Source organism: Geospiza fortis, unplaced genomic scaffold (assembly GCF_000277835.1).
Source record: "Geospiza fortis unplaced genomic scaffold, GeoFor_1.0 scaffold167, whole genome shotgun sequence".
In the NCBI taxonomy this organism is placed as follows: domain Eukaryota; kingdom Metazoa; phylum Chordata; class Aves; order Passeriformes; family Thraupidae; genus Geospiza; species Geospiza fortis.
Genome location: NW_005054355.1, coordinates 702637 through 714928, shown reverse-complemented (window position 1 = coordinate 714928; position 12292 = coordinate 702637).

The window sequence follows — 12292 nt, the reverse complement described above, 5'->3', positions numbered from 1 at the left end:
CTGCCTTACTATTAACCTTTGATTTATAGAAAAGTGATAAATAACACCACAGATGTACTAATGAGCTTCCTGTGAGAGAAAGAAAATACAGATAGCATCTGGAGTCAGGTGAGAGTGGGGAGAGGGATTTAAGCCTGTTGGAGGGATGAGGGCACAGGAGACAATTATAAACAAAATGTGTTTGCTTAAGGGAGGTCCATACTGGTGTCCTGCAGTCACTGAGTTGTTCAGCTGACAGCACTAAGCCTCCACAGTTTTCAGGACATGTTGGCTTGTGCTTCCACCAAGAGGAAGAATTAGTGTCCTCAGGGGAATTCCTGAGGCTGCAGCCTATAAATCATATTAGTTTGTACAAAATGCCAGGTTCAGTTCTTGGGATTCTTAGGGATCTTGGAGGCAAGTCAGGTCTACCGTGACATAAAGTGTACATTGTGACATACAGCATACATCTGCCATGTTAGCAGAGAGAGCGCACACTTGAAATATCTATGTAGAAAGGGTATTCTTTGTAATTTTTTGTGCCAAATGGTACCAGACTCCCTGACTCTATTTATAAAAGCAGCTTCTGTAATGTTGTTCCTTTTTTGCTTCCTTTTTTGGAAGGCAATAAGTCATAAATGTTATCACTTTGGGTATAGACTGCTTCTTCATTTGCTGCTTGAAAATGGTTACAAATGCCTGGTTTTGTTTGCTCCCCTGCATTTCTTGCTATGGAAGACTGTGAAGAAGAATACTTAGAAATAAACCCTTGAAACAGCAGTTTTATTCCTGGAAAAAAGCATTACCATTATTCATTTGTTATTTGAAGAGGAAGCAGCATGGAGCAAACCTGAGCTGCTGTATCATTTATTACTTGACTCTGTGAACTGCAAGTGGGGAAGGGGAACGTGTGCAAAATGTCTGCTTTTTCCTTTCTCTTTCGTTATACCTGTGCAAAATTAGAGAGGACTCAAATTCTGTGCAGGCATGAAAATGCTTCTGAACTGACTCTAAAATATACACATACTTAAGCAGTTCTGTGACTGCTTTGGTTTTTGTCCTTTCTCAAGCTCAGAAGACAAGACCCAAGACTGCATATTCAAAATAACAAAAAACTCCAAAAGAGTGTGAAAGAGAAACAAATATTCATACAAGGGGGAATTCTGAGATCTGATATAGGTGTAAATACACCTGCAAGGGAAATAACTGACTCCACCAAAGCTTAACATTATCTGTACTGGAGGCACATATTCTCAACTACAGTGTTTCTCAGAAAGTGCTATAATAGGTTATACCACTAGAATTCACAATTTCCCTGTACCTGGAACTTATATAGCTATACTTGATAAGTGTGCTGTGAATTTACCCATCAATTTTTATTAATTACATTGATTCTTTAGAATGCTACTTGTTAATCACTGTCTGCTAGTGGTAATTTTTGTCTGGTGAGTATTTTCAGAGCAATTTTCTTCCAAGTGAAAGAGTGATTTCAAAATAATCAGTAATTTAAAGAATGGTATTAAAATGCCTGAAAAAGTTTGAAAAGCTGAAGATGTGCTATTGCAATGTATTTATAGGATCATGAACTAGAAACTGAAAACTGGAGCCAGTTATTTTCTGAACAGGATGTTGGAGTGAAGGGGTGAGCAGCAGTAGCTGCTATGATAATTCCTCTTGTGGAAAGCTACCAAACACTGTTCTACAGTGCCTGGGTATATATGAATCTGACATTCAAAGTAGAATGCTGTAAATGCTTCAACCTCTAGGCCTTTACAAAGAAATTAAATGCCTGTTATAGATAATATTTCATTATTTTAGTAAAAAGGATAAAAGGTGAGAATTTAATTATTCTTTTTAATCAATTACATATATGAAGGGTCGGGGATATACACAAGTCAAAACATTAACAATGGCTTTTCTACTACTCATATTAAGTAGAGAGAAACAAAAGTTTCTCTCTACTTAATATGAGTAGAAGAAACTTTTGCTTCACACCAGAGAAGCAGAGGAACAGCAGTGTCATCAAAAGATCCAGTTAAGTGGCTAAGAGTAATGCCAGCTGAAATTTCAATAGAGGAAATATCTGGTATGCAGTTGTATACATTGGAATTTTGATATTCACAATTTCTGTTTCTTGAACAAAGTCAGGCTTAAGTAAATATGTTCTGCCATCTTGGCATTTTTCATTTACTTCAAATTGACTGTCCTATATTCTTTAGTTATCTGTTACATTGTACAAGCTGCTGCAAACTGTTAAACTCCTATAATATAAAGCAAGCAAGTAACACCCACTACAGTTATGGTTGATCTTTGATTTCCAACCCCCACATGTAGCCAGTAAATGAATCTAAAATTATTTAACTCAACTTAAATGAAGTAGGGTCTGTGTTGATAAAGGTCAAACACCATCTCCCTTTTTCTGTTTAAGTTTGAAGTCTTGCATTTGAGTTTTTAGCACTGGCACCATAACTAACCTGCCATTTTCTGCTGACAAGGATTCTTCAGCATTTTAATCTGGTAGCATTTTTTAATAATATATTTCTACTACTAAATGTCATAAACAACACAGGAGAGAAGCATGTATTTAGTAGAAATACTTTTAAAATATAGAACAACAAAAATTAAAACTGTTCCATATTTGTTGCAAACTGGATCTCACTTGGTGAAGTCATATTTTAATAATGCAATTTTCATTACAATTCTTGTCCTTTGACTACCAACTCTTCCTGAGATCTAAACTCTAGCACACTGATATATGTGTCTTTAAAATATGGCATCAATGTTGACCTCACTGCATGCCTGAAGCATCACTGAATGTGTTTTTCCCTTGCAGACTAAGCAGAGAAACAAGAACCTAGAAAAACTTCTTACTAACTCATTTCCCATCAGAAATCAGCTAAGTGACCTTCTGAACATCTAAATAGTGGCTCTATTTTTTTTAAGTACTGCTGTGAGCCAGCAAGGTTTCCCATGTGGCCACTGTATGGGTTCTCCTCGATGCCAACATCCCTCTTCAGACTGAAAGCATATACCATTTTGATATACAAATGGGTTTACTGGTTCCCTTAATCCTCCTCATTAATTAGTCTGACACTATTATAAAGATAATTTTCAATATTGTCCCACAGATTGGCAGACTGTAGACTATGATCTGAATCAATCTGATTAATTTATCTGATCAGTTCATTAATAATAGGAATATTCAGCTAATCCTTGCATTTTGTGATTAAATGAATTATTTGTGACTTTGCAGCAAGTAACTACTGTTTTAATTAAATCAGTAAAAGGATGGTTGGAATTATTAATGTTTTAATTGGATAATGTCTCTATCAGTGACAGAGAAAGGATGATCAAGTTTACCCTCAGCAAATTTGCAGATGATACTGAGTGTGGTGCAGTTGCCACTACTGAGGAATGAGAAGCCATCCAGAGGGACCTGGAGAAGCTTGAGAAATGAGTCCATAAAGAAACTCACAAGATTTAACAATACCACATTCAAGGTGCTGCACCTGGGTCAGGGCAACTCTCGGTATCGGCAGAGGCTGGGGAATGAACAGACCAAGAGCAGCCCTGAGGAGGATTTGGGGGTGCTGGCGGGTGAGAGGCTGGACATGACCCAGCTACCAAGCTAGAAACCTCTTTTGCTGGAGAAAAAGACAGGGTTCAAATACTGAGAGTCAGTGAGGCAAAAGTGAAGTAAAAAACCTCGCACTCTGTTATTTCTTCTTTTTTCATCCCATAGTCTTCTCATTTGTCACACCTGTTGTTTACACTCCTGTTGTAGCGACTGACTAACCATGGGTTCAATATAAAGTCAGAAATTCCATTCTCAGAATTTGAACTAAATTAAAACTCATACTTCCTTCCGTCTAAGGAAGGAAGATGTTATATCACTTCCAAAAATAGAGTTTTGGTAAGTTTTACATCATTTTTAAAGATGCTTGATTTTCCAATGCCCCTTACTGGAATTCGCAACATTTCATATTAGCAATAGGTTACTCTTAATTTCCCTGCATTTCTGTCCTTGCCCATTTCCCCCCTTTTTTTTTCCTTCCAGTGGTTTTAAAAGATAAATTTCATTTGTCATCTTTTGCATCAAAAATTGTAGCTAGAAATTATTTAGTATTAATCTAATTCAATTAAATTCATTAGAACAAGGATAACCCTTGACATTCCTATCATCATTCTTAAAATGTAAAATGCAAGGCATTTCTATAAATACTAATTAAACTGATGTAGGAATTAAAGTGTTCTAAGCATAACAAAACCAAATATATGGTACAAGAACATTGATGTAAATTTTTAAATAATCATAAACCAGACAGCATCAAAAATTAATTTTGTCTTTTACCTTCAGTTTATTTTCACTAGATTTTTGTGCATGCATTTTTTCTCTTGGTTATTACTATATTTGATGAATACTCATTTGAGAAACTTCTCTTAAAACTGAATAGTAAAAAGGATTTAAGAACAATTATTAGAATATTATTACTTATATTCAATGTAATTACTTAGTATTGACTTCAGGAGAATTCAAACCCAGTTACATTCAGTATCCCCATGATAACCAGTTTTCTTTCACAAAAATTAATAAATAAACACATCTCTGTTCCAAACATTTCATAGATTACAGCACCAATGACATTCCTAATGCCAAATTAAGATTATTTGTGGTATTTTTTTTCTTCTGTAACTGCTGTACAGCAGCAGATAAAATGCTAATGAAGTAGTGTTAAGGACAGAAAAGAAACAAACAAATTTCAGCCACTTAAAGATACGAACAGTGGCAACACTGCCCCAAACACATCAATAATTTACTCATATAAAGCTACTATAGTTTGTGCTGAGTGTAGAAATGGTCAAAAAATCTATCAGTGAACTGAAAACAAAAGACAATACATTCTAAGTTTACAAGATTATGATGCCAATTTGAACAATTAGGAAGCAAAAAAAAATTGCTCCTCCTCAAACTAGATGAGAAAATAGTCTTCCTCTGAAGCTATAACCCCATCTAGTGGGACTTCTTTTTAATAGCTGATAGGATTCGATCTTTTCATTACTCTGAATATTTTGTGTTAGTAAGGACTACCAAATGAAAGTGGGAGATTCTCAGGTTTTGTCTTCTCAAGATTTCTCCTTAAAGGATTCTGTCTTTGCTATTTTTATGATTACCTCATCAATTACAAAGGGTTGGCACAGGAAGGAAGCTATCTACTGTATTATTTGGATAAGCTCTAAAAAAAACTTAGTGCAAGACTGTGGAAAAAACATGGTTTATGAGATATTTGATTATAAGTAGAAAAGTACAATGTAGACATAGTGTTGGTCAATGGTCCTCAGAGTACCTTGCCTGCATGAATTTCAAAGTTGTCTTCCCTCATTGAAATGAATAAACCGCAAGGGGACCCAAGAGCATAAAAGAACATAATGGTACTGCAGTGAATGTTGGGGACTAGGATATGATGAATTTAACCAAAACAGTAATGAATTCTTGCAGCATTCACAGCTAAATTGCAGCATGAACATATTCTATGGGTTTTGCTCCTTGTCTTTAATGACACAAAGAAATTGAGGAGTGAGATGGCTCATAGGCTCTAAACTCTTCTCTCCCTGGGAACGATGACTATAGAGAAGGAAGAGAGTGGAGGGTGTTTCTGGTCCCTAGTACTTATAGTTTACCACATTACTGTAATATATAGCTCAGACTCAGGGCAGAAACCATGACAAGTGCCTGTGCTGTAGAATAAGCTGGCCCAACTCTTGCACACTATTTTGCCATTGATAGATGCCTTCCTGTTGCTTTATTGACAGCTCACTAAGTAAGGCTATCTTCATCAGCACCCTGCCAAGACAGAGCACTCTCACAAGCTGCAGGGATTGCTTTCACAAACTCTGCTGACCCAACAACATCATCTTCTGCATTCAAATGATTCTGTAATCTTTGGTATTCATTTGATCAGTAATTATGGTTATCAGCACTGACATATAAATTTCTCACCAATTTTCATAAGAGCACATCCAGTGAAACAAATGGGGCAATTATACTTTACTCAGACCAGCCACTGCATACTTGGAAAGTTGGTCAGACAGTGGAATTGTAGTTTCTGTTTCAAAGGCTCTGAGTCTGTAAGACTGTCAAGACTTGAGACTTAAAACTGAAGAGCAGATATGTAGAGCTACATCAAACTTCCACTTATCCTTCTTCAGAGACAGCATGTACTTATGCAAATAGTGGAAAACACAATCAACAGCAAAGGGACTCTGACAAACTCCCCCACCTTTCTGCAGCCAACAGCTTGGAAAACTTTGTGCTGATTAATAGTTCTTGAAAGAGTTTTACTCCATCAACTTGTATAATTATCTTTTAAACAGTCTGTAGTTTTTTAACCAAAATATCCTGTGCAATTTCACTAGAAAAACACTTGCTTCTGTTGGTTTTAACTTGTTTCTTGATAATCCCATTTAATGCCTCCTTTTCCTTCCTAACATTCCTTCATTCCAAACAGAATATCAAGCAATGACAGCACTTTCTCCATGACAGTCAGGATTTTATAACTGCTGTTGCATCATTCCCTTCCCTCTGTTATCTCTCATATATGAAAGCCATTCCCTGACTCTTTTGTTAATTACTTCTTTTTTGAGATGAGGATACAACAGCATAAAGACTTCATGGATTCATTACATACTGTAGTATTTTCACCTTCTTTCTTATCTAGCTAATTCCTATTATTTTAAAAAGGTCATTTTCATTTTCAAACACTTTTGAGCACAGAATCATGAAATTGTTACGGTTGGAAGTGACCTTTGGAGGCCATCTAGTCCAAATGCCCTGAGGCAGGGTCACCTAGAGAAGGTTACAGAGGAATACGTCCAAGTATTCCTTGTATTTGGAATGTTTCCAGAGAGGGAGACTATGATCTTTTGGGCAGCTTGTTCCAAGTGCTCTGCCAGCTTCAATGTAAAGAATTTCTTCCTCATGTTGACATAACACTTCTTGGATTTTTTGTCTAAGGCCTTACCTATGAGGATGTGTTGTGGTGTGTTGCCATTTTCCTAATTTCAATTGTACTGGTTTAGTTCTTTGTATTGTTATTTGGTCTCTCCTAACCCCCTGTTTTGAGAGTGGTTCTACCCAGGTTGCCCCTCCCCAGGCGCTCCAAGTTGCTCTCGGTCAGCTGGCTCTCTCACCCTGATCCCTCCAATCCCAGTTTCAAGTTGTATTGTCTATTATGTTGTTCTCCTCCCCTTCCGGTCTGCCCATCACTCTCCAGTCCAGCCCCACTTCCAGAGAATTCTCCCCTGGCTGGGGAATGATTGGTGCCAGAGCTGCAGACCCTCCTTCACCCCTCCTACTGTGTACTCCCATTGGTCTCATGCCGTGCCCATTGTTTTGCCTGTCCAATCCTTGCTGCACCCTCAGACTCCTCCCCTTCCCTATTTAAGCTGGCTGTGCCCAGCAATCCTTGGCAGATGCTCTCTGCTGTCCCAGTTGTTGTGCTCTCCCTGTTGGATTAAACCTCTGACTTCTGCTACATAGAGTGTCTGCTCGCTTCCTTCGCGTCCGTCAGCCTCGTTGGTCGGCCTTGTTTTCCCTCCGCCCGAGGGTCAGGGTGTGAAGCTCCTCACCTCTGCCGTGGGGAGTCACAGCCCCAGGCAGCAGTCTTGCTGAGCCTGCCTCTGTACCAGAGCCGCTGCTCTCTGCTACGGACTGCCGTCCCTGAGGACTGCTGGTTGTGTGCTGTCTTCCTAGCCGGGATTTCAAGTGGCAACTCCAGCAAGGATGTTATAGGAGACACTGTAAAAAGCTTTGTTGAAGTCAAGGCAGATTATATCCACTGCTTTCCCCTTGTCAACTGATCTGTCATGTCGTCATAGAAGACTATCAGATTTGGGCAAACATAATTTCCCCTCAGTGATCCATGCAGTTCTTAGATTCCTAATAACACAACTGTAAATCTGTATATTATGACTACTCTGCAATATTAAAAAAAAACAACAACCAAACTGTACTTGAAAATTCTAACCCAAGAGCAAACCACAGACACAGGCATGTCAGCTTCCAGCCTGCAAGAGTTCACTGGCTGTGCCCTTGCTGACTATAAGCTCGTCTTACACAGGACACCCCAAACAGCAGTAAGAGCCATGCACAGCCTCCTGGGATAGAAGGGATGGGATGGGATGGGATGGGATGGGATGGGATGGGATGGGATGGGATGGGATGGGATGGGATGGGATGAATCAGCAGCTCTGAAGCAGCACAGCTCACCCAGTTGCCATAGCATCATTGCCTCACCTACCCACAAGGTGTTTCCCAGTGATGCTGAAATCAGCCAGATAGAAAATTTTCAATACAGTTTTAAGTATTAGAAAGCAAGAATTCTTTATTGCAGCATGTTGCTCACCTGGGGGATCCTTCCTCCATTCAAGTGTTGGATGAGCAGAGATTTTATCATACAGACTGATTACATATTCATTAGCTATTCCCACTTCCTTGACTTTATTTGACATAGTCAGACCTATTATTGGATGTTCTTATATGATTCTCTGGGATCTGTCTTCAACATCCAGTGTCCTTCTCAGGTGGCTGTTCCTCTACCACCTGCTTTTAAGCACATGCTTTGTTTTGCCTAACTTCTACTTTGTCAGACTTACAGACATGAGCTGGCATCCTCCTAGCATTTTGCATGACTTCTGTTTCCCTAAGTTACACCCTTTCTTTATTTCTCCAACGCTAAACAGTTGTGTTCTGGGGTCCTTGATAAGAGTAAAGGTTGTACTGTTTTACTATTCTTATTGAGTGAGTAAAATGTTGTTCTAATGTCCTTATCAGGAGGAGAGAGGTCAATCTGGCCTGGTGCTTGTGCTGCCCTTGCTTTATTCTCTCTGTCCGTGCTTAGACATTTCACAGGTTGAAGGCAGCAACTTTACTTTGATCCCTGTGTAACACTGCTAGATCTCTGAAAGCAGACTAAGATATTGCAAGCAGTTTCCTGTGTAAATGTAAAAACTGAATTGTAAGGGAGATTTCTTTCTCTTTTCTGTATTAAAATAAGAGGAAAGATGTGTGACAACAAACAAATGTCCAAATACAGGTATTAAACTTCTGTAAACTCTTCCATGAATATTATACATGACATAACACCAACAAAGTTTTAGAAACATGTCATTAAAATAATAAAAAAGTCATATTTCTCTTTACATAAAAGCATTGTGCTCTACATGACAGTTACCAGTTTCTACCTCCAAAAAATACTACTTTCAAGTGGAGAATATTTGATCTGAATCTCCTTTTAACCTCAGAAAAACAATTGCAGTGAATCCAATCACAGTGCAACTTTATGTCTGCCTAACCCAGGCACATAGCTCTCAATGAATGCCAAAAGAATTGGACATGCTTAGTTACAGGCCATACTCAGCATCTTCAACTTGGCTATGACCACAGTTGCACTGTGCACCTCAAACAAGCATGAAAATCTTTGAGAGAGCAAGGCTTATTTTACATGGGCTCTAATTTCTACTAATCACAGGTAAATCAGTTTTCCTGTCCTTCTTCAAAGAGCCCAAGGTCTGCAGTTTTCTATTTCTTGTCTGCTCACTTGTGCAGCTACATATATGTTAATTTTTTTCTGAAACCAAAGCCATTCAGTGCCTAAAATGAATGTTCTTCATGATTAATATATGCAAGAATGGAGGATTTCATTACAAACACTCCAACCTTTTTAAAAAGTGCTTCAAATAAGGTTGGTAAAACCCCTCCATAAAGTAAGATGGCAGCAGTCAAGTTTCCCAGCAGCCAATTTGCACAGCTGCTGTACTCCACTGCAAAAGGTCATGTTAACCTTGATCCTCTGTACTTCTAAAAGTAGCTGGCAGCATGATTTCCTATTCAAGATGGCATTATCTCCCATACCGTGAAAATGACAAATGTGTAACTTTGGTGGTTTTGATGTGCTTGTGGATTGAGTGCTGTGGCAACTGTTATCAGACACCATGTCTGAGATTTAGTGCCACTGAACACCTGAACTGGGAGTGGCTGCTGGGGTCAGCTGCCAGGGCTCTGTAATGCCCAGAGACCACTGTGATGCTCTAGGGCCTTGACCTGGCTTGTGAGGGCATTGAAGGAACCCAGAGCCCTTGGATGCCCACTCTTGGGAGAGCAGCTCCTTCAAGAGACAGCATCTTCCCTGGATGCCCCTGGCAGGTCTGTGGCAGCACATGCCAAAGACATCAATGGAGATTCTTTTGGAAACAAGAACACCAGTTTCCAGCCTCCCAGAGGGTCGCCCAGCCTGCAGATGAAGGCTCTGCAAAGGAGCAGCTGGGCCTGGCCCAGGCAGAGTGCTCAGTGGAGCAAAGTTACCCTGCAGTGGCAGCAGGACAGTCTGGAGAAGGAGCTCCTACAGCAGGAGGGTGAGGACAGCTTGCCTCCCTGACACAGTCTTGGTAGCTCAATGACAGACCCAGGCAGGTGAGTGCCAAGGATAAGATGGGATGGCATGGGAAAGGATTTTTTCTGGAAACCCGTCTGAGATCAGCACTTCCAGCAGTCCTCAGGGGTGACAGCCTGTAGGTTGAGCTGCAGCTCTAATGTGGAGACTGGCTCCCAAGGCTGTTGCCTAAGGCGGTGACTCCCCACGGCCAGGGTGGGAGAGTTTCACTGCCTTGTCCCTCGGATGAGGGAATTCCAGCCACCCAACGAAGGCCGACGGAGAGAAAGGAGGCAGCAGACACTCTCTGCAGAAAACATTGGAGGTTTATTCCAACAAGGGGGAGGTGAACACAGAGCAGCAGAGAGCATCTGCCAAAGGCCGCTGGGTGCAGCCAGTTTAAATAATAAAGGGGAGGAGTTGAAGGGTACAGCTACCATTGGATGAGGAAAACAATGGGCAGAGCATGGGACAAATGGGGACACACAGGGGGAGGGAGGAAGGTGGGGCTGTGGTCCTGGCACCAGTCACTTCCCAGCCAGAGAAGAACCTTCTGGAACTTGGGCTGGATTGGGGAGTGATGGGCAGTCCACAGAGGGAGGAGTGCAGCATAACAGACAACATAACCTGAGCTAGGGATTGGAGGAACAGGGGAGAGAGAGGGAACTGACAGGGAGAAACTTGAGCGCCTGGGGAGGGGCAACTTGGGGCAGAACCATTCAAAAATAAGGGGGGTTGGAACATACCACATAATGATACAAAGAACTGAACCTGTACAATTGAAATTAGAAAAAAGGCAACGCGCTGCAACAATGAGCCTTTCAATTCCTGGGGCCAGCTGCAGTGCCATGTGGCTGCAGTCCCATCATCTCTTGTCCCAGAGGCCGCCACTGCCATGTCCCCAGCAGACATTAGCTGGCGGAAGCTAGGCAAACCATACAAATCATAGAATCACAGAATAGTTGGAAATGACCTCTGGAGGTCAACTAGTCCAACTGCCCTGCAAAGGCAGGGCCACCTAGAGAAAGTGACAAAGGAATGTATACAGGTGGATTTGGAATGTCTCCTGAGAGGGAGACTCTATGACCTCTGTGGGCAGCCTATTACAAGTGCTTGTCCAGCCTCAATGGAAAGAACATCAGGAAGAACTCTTTGAGAATTCCTCCCTCTGTTGCTTCTCATCTACCAGGTGAATACATTTCTTGACCTTCGGCAGCTGGAGCTGACAGGCCTGGAGGGGACAGAGACCATCCAGAGCATGCAGAAGGTGCTCAAGCATGTTGAAGCCCATGTCTCTAAGTGAGCCAGGGACCTTGGCTGAGGAGGAGAATTTGGAATGCAATATTGACAAAGAGCTGTCCTATGAGAGGTCTGAAGAGAACCAAGAATGTCCAGTGCCCTTGAAGAGGTGGGAAGACTACAGCAAAAGCCAGGTGTCCTGAGATGTGTTGGAAGACCACAGTGGCCAAGACCTGTTTCAACATGAAGATGATGAGGGCACAGAAGCCTTAGGAGGGAATTATAAGTGCTGCGGAAGGCAAGGGCAACCCAAGTTCTTGTTAGAAGATTCTTTGTGGTGAAACACCACTGAATAATTAGTGTTTGTAAATATGCACACGTAGAGTTTATTACAGAATGTGAGAAATGATACTCACTGTTAAAATTTCAAAGGTTTATTAAACCCTAACACCACGAGACCAGCAGCCACGTGCTCATTGACAAAATTGATGTTCTGCTTTTTATACCCTCCCAAAGTCTTGTCAGTCAACTCCTTCTCTGCTGTCCATTGGTGGAGATCACTTTCTTACAACTTGATTGGAGGTCAGGTGTTGGCACCCCGTGCCTCCAATAACAAGCTCTCCCTCCTCTAAATGCCCCGACTAGTG